This window comes from Vicia villosa, unplaced genomic scaffold (genome assembly GCF_029867415.1).
Source record: "Vicia villosa cultivar HV-30 ecotype Madison, WI unplaced genomic scaffold, Vvil1.0 ctg.000493F_1_1, whole genome shotgun sequence".
Lineage (NCBI taxonomy): Eukaryota > Viridiplantae > Streptophyta > Magnoliopsida > Fabales > Fabaceae > Vicia > Vicia villosa.
Window position 1 is genome coordinate 789,570 of NW_026705238.1, and position 9,592 is coordinate 799,161.

Here is a 9,592-nt window from a genome sequence, read left to right on the forward strand (position 1 = left end):
TTGTTAAGAGTCTCACATCAAATAATATATAATTTGAACATGTGTTTATAAGTGAGAACAATCATCACATTACAAATCGGTTTTGTAAGAATGAATTAAGAAAAATAGCAAAATTAATATAAAATATTAAAAAAGAGTTATTATGTATATAACTCGAGGAAGAGTAGTTGTGTATATAATTATTTTGTTATATGTTTTTGGATTGACAGATATAATTTTGATAGAATTGAATTTAATAAAATTAATTTTAATATAATTGAATTTAAAATAATTAATTTTAATATAATTGAATTTAACATGTTTGAATACGTTTATGTAAAAGTGAGTTGAAGAATAAAGTTTAATGTAAATTTATATTTAAATTCAAAAATTATAAATTATAACTTTAGTAAAATTAATTCGGTTGGCATAATAAATTCTATTTTAAGAGAAAATTTACTCCAGAATCAATTATATTGTCCTAAATTTATTTTTGGTTATTTCAAATGTGAAACCAAACATTCTAATAATAGTAAAATATTCAGTTAAATAATATATTGGTAGAAATTGTATGTGGTGGTTACACGATTGTAATGAGGATCACATAAGTGCATGTACATTAATTAAAAACATTATTTATGAGTTACCTACAATTGTACAATGTAATCAATTTATAACATTGATTTAACACAATATTTATGAGGTACCTACTGCGATTGTACCATGTATACATTCAACAAAATTTGACTGGATCATGGAAACATCATGTCATGAGCATGAGCTTAAAACATTTGAAACTAAAGTACAACATTAAAGGAAAAATACATTGAACTTCACTCACTGTCTTTTTCAATAGTGGCCATGATGACATGATTTGCTCCCTTAACACGGAAACGAAAATAGAGATGATCATCTCATGTGCATGAATATTAGAATGATCTTCCTCTTTTTTTTTTTTTCTTTTAAAAAATATTAGAATGGAGTTCCTCATATCTTTTTTTCTTTTAATATTTTTAAAAAAAAAATTAATACCGGAAGAAAATATTATAAAAGAATTTGTAATTTTTGTCTATTTATAATAATTTCGGGATTTTGATTTAAGTTGCCGTTTAAGTTATTATACTCTCTTCGTCTCACAATAGGTGTCTTCTTTGAGATTTTCATACTTTTTAAGAAAATGATTAATTATGTTGATTTCAATGATAAAATGAGTCTCATTTACTAAACTAACCTATTAATAATAGGTAGTGGAGTACTTAAATGAATTAAAATACAATAAATAAGGGTTAGTTAGTGGGAAAAAATAATAAATATTACATTGATATTCTAAATGGACAAATAATTTGACACAAATAAAAATTAGAAAGAGGACACCTATTGTGAGACGAAGGGAGTATTAAATTATTTTCATTTTTTTAAGTTAATAAATGTTTAAATTTTCTAAATTAATTAGTGTTTTGTCCTATATCATTGGATAGAGCAATTACCAATTGTCCAAATCAGTCGGATGACAAATCATATTCGCACTCCTCGTTTTCGATTTGAATCGCTCCCACTATATAATAGAGAACACACGTAACTCTCAGGTATTTAAAATCATTCTAACTCTTAGATCACTATTTTATTTTTCTTTTTCACTAATTTGGATGTTGGAGTGCTAACCTTGCAGATCAGGCATCTATCCATCGTACTGAAAGCTTACTCCACTGTACCAAGGTTCTATCTCATCGTTCACCAAACAAGTAAGGTTCCATAGCGAAACAGTGGTGCCGTTTGTGAGAATTGAAATTTGATTTATCCATATTTCTACTACTAGATATCCTCTAATTCAGAGATCCAGTCTCTTTTTCAATAAGGTCCAGATCTTTGTTTCTTAATCTTCTTCCTTAAAATTTCTTGATCTCCTTCAACCTCAAACACATCCATCCTTAGATTCATCAACAATGATGGCATTCAAAGCCACCCAATCTGTCATTCAATAAAAAATTACCATTAACGATGTTGAAACTGTTAAAGCTATCTGCCTCCTCCTCCACAAGCAAAGGACGGTCCAGTGCTAGTATCACATCCTTTCAATCCTTCGCAACAACATCCTTCTCCACCGAAAGTCGATCAAGGAGAATTCTAAGCTCTCCTATTTTTCGAGTCTACACAACAGTTCCACTAGTGTAGTTCAGTTATTTCGCTTAATCAATTATATTTGTACCTTGAGATACTTTTACATTCAATAAATTAGTTTTGGACTCGTGTCAATGTGTTTTTTAGTCTAATAAAATTGTTCAAAGTCAATAAGTTGAGTGTATCTTGAATCACAAGTTAAAAAGCTTAAAACAAGGTTTTTAGAAGCTCAATTTGAATCATACCTTCTAGTGATTTGAATCAAACACCAAGATAAAATTTGGAATTTGGGTATGTCAACCTGATTCGAATCAGGGATGTATGTGGTTCGAATCACAACAATCTTTGACTCAAATTACAAAAAGTTTTGACTCGAATCATGATAATAAAGAATCTTTTATAATACAAGTACAATTTCAATCATGCTTTAGCTTGACTTGAATCATAAATGCAAATCTTGATTCCAATCAAAATGTCAAATTCTTAATTTTACTACCTTGATTCAAGTCATTCTTTCTATTGATTCATGTCATAATCTCATAATTTGACTAGAATCATTTTGCTCTTTCCTTCTTCTTCTTTTTTTGCACCTAACCTCTAGCACCTTTATAAACCTTAATTGTCATTTCAAGAAAGAGTGGTTATCAAATTTTAATTGATATTAGTGATGTCAAAATGAAAAAGAAGTCTCATAATGAGATTCTTCAAAAGAGATATCCAGTGAGATCAAACTCATATTTTTTTTTTAAAAAAAACTTGGAAAAAAATAATAAGAGTTTTTCCTTTCATCTACACTTTTCCTTTTTGATTCAACCTTGTGAAAAACTTCCTAGAATATTGATATTAGTGATGTGAAAATGAAAAAGAAGTCTCACAATGAGATTATTCAAAAGAGATATCCAGTGAGATCAAACTCTTTTTTTTTTTAACTTGGAAAAAACTAAGAAGAGTTTTTCCTTTCATCAACACTCTTCCTTCTTGATTCAACCTTGTGAAAAACTTCCTAGAATATTGATATTGTGAGATATAAATTTTGTTGTGTGTGAATCCATCATCTTCAACCTTGTTGCAAGAAACCATTGTTGTGGTGCTCAACACTGAATATTGAGTATGTCTAATAGATCCAAGGTACATTATAGCGAAGCTAATGTTTTTTTTGTTGAAGTTTTGTTGTGTGTATTAGAAAAAAGAATCACCTTTTATCTTGGTATCTAGTTTTAACACCTAGCAAGAGAGGATTTTCTCTGTGCTCCGTGGAATACATTTGTGGGACTGAGTAAATGTTGTCATAGAATGAAGTTGAGAGCTGTCCAATTATTCTTGTATAGAATAATCGCCCAGACAAGGAACTAGTAGGGCCGAGTAAAGTTTGTTAGAAAACGGAAGCTTGGAACAAGATTTTTTTTTATCTGGAAAGATCGTTGGATCATTAAAGATCTTGAATATTTGAAGTTTGAGTAATATGTTTCAATAGAAGGGAAAGTCAATTTAGATCTGTGTTGTCTAATGCAGTGTTGTCTAATACAGTTTGATTGTGGCATTCAAATTGTTGATTATCTATTGTACCAAAATACTTGTATATTAACTTTTCAAATAATATAAAACCTTACAATTTTCAATGTTGAAACTATTGAAGAGTGGACTAAGCTCTAGCGAGAACAAATAAGTCGAACCACTATAAATTTGGAATACATTTTTCTTCTCCATACCTCTTTTATATTTATGTGTTATATTGTATATTTTAATTTGTTTATCTTTAGAATATCAATATATCTACATTTTTACTTTTCTTATAATATTTTATCATATAAGTTTAGGTCCATGATGCATCTAGTTCAATGATTATTCTATCCCTTGATTATATATATATATATATATATATATATATATATATATATATATATATATATATATATATATATATAGGCTTAAATGCACTTTTGGTCCCTGTAAGTTAGCGTGTTTTTGATTTTCGTCCCTGTAAGTTATTTTTTTTGGTTTTGGTCCCTATATCTTACTTTTTACTTGAGGTTTAGTCCCTAAAGCCAAAATCCGCAGGAAAATCTGCAGGTTACCTGCGGATTTACCTGTGAAATTTCCTGCGGATTTTGATTTTAGGGACTAAAATGAACGCGAAAGTGAAATATAAGGACTAAAACCAAAAAAAAATAATTTACAGGGACGAAAATCAAAAACTCGCTAACTTACAGGGACGAAAAATGCATTTAAGCCATATATATATATATATATATATATATATATATATATATCAATTTTGAGATATGCAAAAAAATGTGTTATGATCAATGACGAATTACTTGTCAAAGAAACTTCATTTTACTCGGTTATGTTCAATTTTGACTAAATCATGTATCTCCGATTGACATTGAAATATATAATCTTTCAATCCATTCGTTATATTATGCTTCTTCCTGCCATTTGCGCTTTCGCTTATTGAAATATGATTTTATCTATAAAAAAATTAGAAAATGTTTTAAAGGGGATTGGTTTATTCAAACCCCTCTTCTATACCATTTAATATCCATATTCTCCCCCGTCACGTCTAATGCAAGTATAGAGTGCAACTTAAGAAGGGGGTGAATTAGGTTTTAAGACTTTTTTGGTTATTTAAGAGATATTATGCATCTTTTTATTTTTTGGAAAGTTATGATGAATGGATGAAAAATAAAGCATGAAAAATGAAGTGGAGTAAGTAAATTAACACAAGATATATCCTGGTTCCCCTTTCTAAATAAGAGTACTTCAGTCCCCTCACACCCTTTCACTATGTTAGATATTTGTATAAGCCTTACACCAAGGCCTCTCTTACAATCCTCTTACATTAACCAACACAAGAAAGCAACACCACTTTCTTTTACAACAAACATCAAAACTATGATGGACTTTGAATCTTCCTTAATCAAATAACCTTTTACAACAATCACTAAAAACTTGTGATAATCACACCAAATAACAATAGTGAACAAACAATACAGTCTTGTATAAATTTTGAGTTATATTTGATTGGGCTTGAATTCTAAAATAATCAATTTGATCTTCTCTTTCTCTTGATAACAATATGAACATATGTATACTTAAGTGCTCAAAATAATTGAATGAATCTCTTTTTCAATTATATGAATGTTATGCGAAAAGTTTCATAATAATGGATATATGACACTTGAAAAAAAATTATTTGAATTATATGAAAAATGATGTATAAAAGCGGTAATTGAAAAAAATGATGTATTTTGACTTAAATACATCTCACTATGCCTCTTTAATTTTTTGTAATATTTTGGAAAAGTTTCATGATCATTGACAATGTTTTGGAATCACAATAGTTCATATTTTCAAAATAGTATGTTGTTTTGAAAAAACAGTCAAATTATGGCGGTTTTAAATCGGGAAAATTACGAACCGGTGTGTTGTTTCAAAAAACATATCAATTACGGCAGGTTCAAACTGCCACAATTTACAAATTGACGAGCTATTTCAAAAAACAACAAAATTGTGGTGGTTTTAAAATGTCATAATTTACAAAAACCATCTTTTTAAACAGAGAGTTTGATCAATTGATTGCTTCATAAAAAACTTGAATTCTTGCATTTTAAAAATTGTGCTTTGAATGACAATCATGCATGAATGTTTAGGAAACATATGCTGGTTTTGATGAAAACTTTTTGAGCACCTAAAGCTTATATACATATGAATTGTCATTGCACCTTAATCTTCATGATTAAATCCTTTGATTTCCAAAGCTTATCCAATCTTGATACTTGATTTCAACCTTTTTCTTCTTTGATGTTTCTTCTATGATAAGCTTTTGTCTTCATCAAAACTAAGCTAATATATATGAAGAACATCTTATTCACATCTAATGCCCAATATTGTTTCCCTAGTATTATGATGAACTAAGAAAATAGTTACACCTAATTTCTTGACCAATAAACCTCTCTTTTAATTACAACCCTCTAATGTCTTAGGCTAGTTCGTAATCAAAAGAGGTTTTACTGCACGTTAATTCAAAGATCATAAATGAATAATTCAATATGCTTAAATTGATTATTTAATTTAAGGTTAATAGTTGTTTACCCCCCTTAATATGAGCGTGTTTCAGTTTACCCCCCTACCGTTGCCAAAGACAGGTTTTGGTAACGTTTTTTGCCAAAAGGTAGGGAGGGGGGAAAAGCAAAATTCGCTAACATTACAGGGGGTTGAATTACTATTAACCCTTTAATTTAACAGTTAAATTAGATAGAGATTCAAAAGGTAATGTTAGTAATCATTCAAAACTTAGAATTCATTCATACATTCGTAAACATATAAAAGATATTAAACACAAATTTAACTCAATAATACTAGAATTGCAACTTCCTAGAATAGTACTCATATAATTACATGGCTCAAGTAGTTCAATATAAGTTCATACTAAGGCCTAATCAAAAAGGATATTTAGTTACTCATAATACAATTATTCATATCCAAAAGTTTAGAAGAAAGATACATGAATTTAAAGATATAAGTTGGTCTTTAATAAATAAAAGTCTTCAATCCTTGCTCCTAGAATCCTTGCAGCCATCAAAAGTCCTTCCAAAATCTGACTACTAAAAAAGAATTCTGCTATCTTCCTTTTTCTAGAAGTTAAAACAGTGTCATAGTTGTCTAGTGATGTAAAGCGATTGCACGACAATTTTTTTAAAGGCTACACCAAAATTCTTCTTTTTCCTTTTCTCATGACAGCTTTGGTACTGATAAAACTTCATGATGACGGACTGTTGTCACAACCCCAACCTTGAACTGTTACTTGTCTTAAAGAAATCTACTTGCAAAATAAAAATTTTAATAGTAAAATAGCATGCTTACCCAACCAATTACCATCACACATTTCTGGATCAGATGTAGTTTTTGTTCTTTGCTTCAATTCAAACAAGTTCAAAGAGTTCTTCTAACTTTCAAATATACTCAACTTGTCTCCCTATCTCACTTTTTTGCTTAAGTGAAATAAGAAGATATTCACTCAATAAACACATAACAACTATTTTACCTTAAACTTGAAATTTTCTAAATGTTCAATCAAAGTCATCATTTTAATACACTTTTTTTTAGATCTTTCAGGGTTATAACAGGGCTTCTGCCAAGATGGGATATTTTGGGATAGTTTATTTAAAATTTGGAGTTAGATATATGTTATTTTTTCTTGTTTTCACTTGTTTCACAACCATCTTTTAACATAATACAATTACCAATTTAGAGTACTAGAAAAAAAAAACACATTATTAGTTCTTTCTTTTTTTCTTTTTTTATAATGAAGTCAACTTAACTTATTTATTTTTATTTGGTTTAAATGTACTTTTTCCCCTATTTTGATGGTTTTAACATTTTAGCCCCTCATTTTAAAACATAGCTCTTTGATCTCTCTATTTCACAATCATTGGTTTTTTTTATCTCCTTCACTTTTGTATATTGCATATATGAAAGTGATAAATAGGATTAACAAATTAATTTTAACGAGGTGACAATGAAAACTAGAGTAAATAAATCATTAGTCAATATTATAATATCATTTAATAAAAATTTAATTGAATTCACTGACAACGTAAAATAATTTTACCCAATCAGTTAATCATAGATGTTGGATGTTGGAAGAAATTTGACTTTTTATTTTAGGGTTAAATATGTTAGGGGTCCCTATAAATATGACAACTTTAATTTTAGTCCTTACAAAAAATTTCTTCAAACAATGGTCCTCGCAATATTTTTTGTCCCTATTTTTAGTCCCTCCCGTTAAATTCCACTAACGGATGCTTACGTGGCACGTCACCTGTCACGCCACATTAGTTAAAGTCAATACAAAAAAAGATACAGATTACGGTGGTTTTTGTAAGTATAAGAGTGCGCCTAAGAGGGGGGGTGAATTAGGTTTTCAAAAATTTAATCGGTTTTATGAGAATACTTCTAATAATTTTTGGTTAAGTGTTTGAAGGTTTTTGTAAGGTTCTTTTCTTTTCTTTGGTAATGGTGATGAATGCAATAAAGTGTGGAAAAGTAAAGAACGCAACGATATATACTGGTTCCCCTCACAATCCGAGAGTACTCCAGTCCCCTTTCAAACACGAAAGAGATTTCACTATAGTTAGAATTATTGTACAAGCCTATGCCTACTATCTAACCTATAGGGTGATCAAAGGTTCTTAACACCTTTAAGATCAATCAACACTAATGTGTATGAAGAACAATCCTCTTCAAACACAACACTTACTTCCAACAATCCTGGATAGTAAGGAGATAATACTTTTGAATTTATACAAGAGATTTAGATGAAATTTGTATAGCACTATCAATCTTGGATTGATCTTCTTCTTCAAATAAACAATTCTAACAATGAATATAAATGTTCACAATGTATGCATGAAACTTTGAATAGATTTCTCAATGAAAATGTGTATGGAAAGTTTCACTTGAAAATGAGAATTTATGAACACTTGAGAATATTGAAAGATGAAGAATATGGTTTATGAATTGTTAATGAAGAAGGTGATTTTTGAATATGAAAGATGTGTAATATATAGTGTGTAAAACACCTCTTCAAAAGGTTATTTTTCCATGAAGCAATGCAATGTTTAAAAGGTATAAAGACAATTTCGTTTGAGTGTAAAATGCAATGGAAAAACACACTGGTTCAGTAGGAACCGGTTCCTGCCTGGGACAACCCGGTTCCTGCTGAACGTTACAGCAGAAAATTTGAATTTTGAACGTGGGAATCGGTTCCTGCATAGGGACAACCCGGTTCCCCATAGTAAACCACAGAATGCTGAAATTTGAGAATGCTGGGAACCGGTTCCCCCATAGGGACAACCCGGTTCCTAAAACCTTTATTTTGAATTTTAACTATGAAAAAGGTTTTAAATGAACTCTTTGATATATGAGACTTGTTCATGATTATGATATGCATGAGAGTATATTTTGTGAACAATTATATGTCAAAGTGAGTATTGTTTATACCTTTGCCATTTATTGCTTGATTCTTGAATCTTTATTATTTCTTCAAGACTTTGAAATTGTGTGTTCTTTGCTTAAGACTTGAGATTCTTTTTGCACATCCTTTATGAAAGCTTGATGTCCATATTGACTTCATCAAAACAAACTATGCTTGAGATGCTTTGCAATTACATTCTCCCCCTTTTTGATGATGACAACCAAGACTTGAAAACGTTTTTGAAGAGAGTTATTTTGTGCTTTTGAAAAAGTGTTTGAATCAATGCAAGGCTCCCCCTATGTTAGAGACTCCCCCTAAATCCATGATTCCTTGATTTATGGTGATGAGTTTCATTTGATAATTTTAACAATGGCCTGCATTTTCTTTGAAACAAAACAACAACAATACATGCATATCCTTCTCCCCCTTTGTTATTATCAAAAAGGATGGAGAAAAAGAGAAAAAATATATGAAATATAACACAATGTAAAATACCAAAAAGTTAACACACAAATG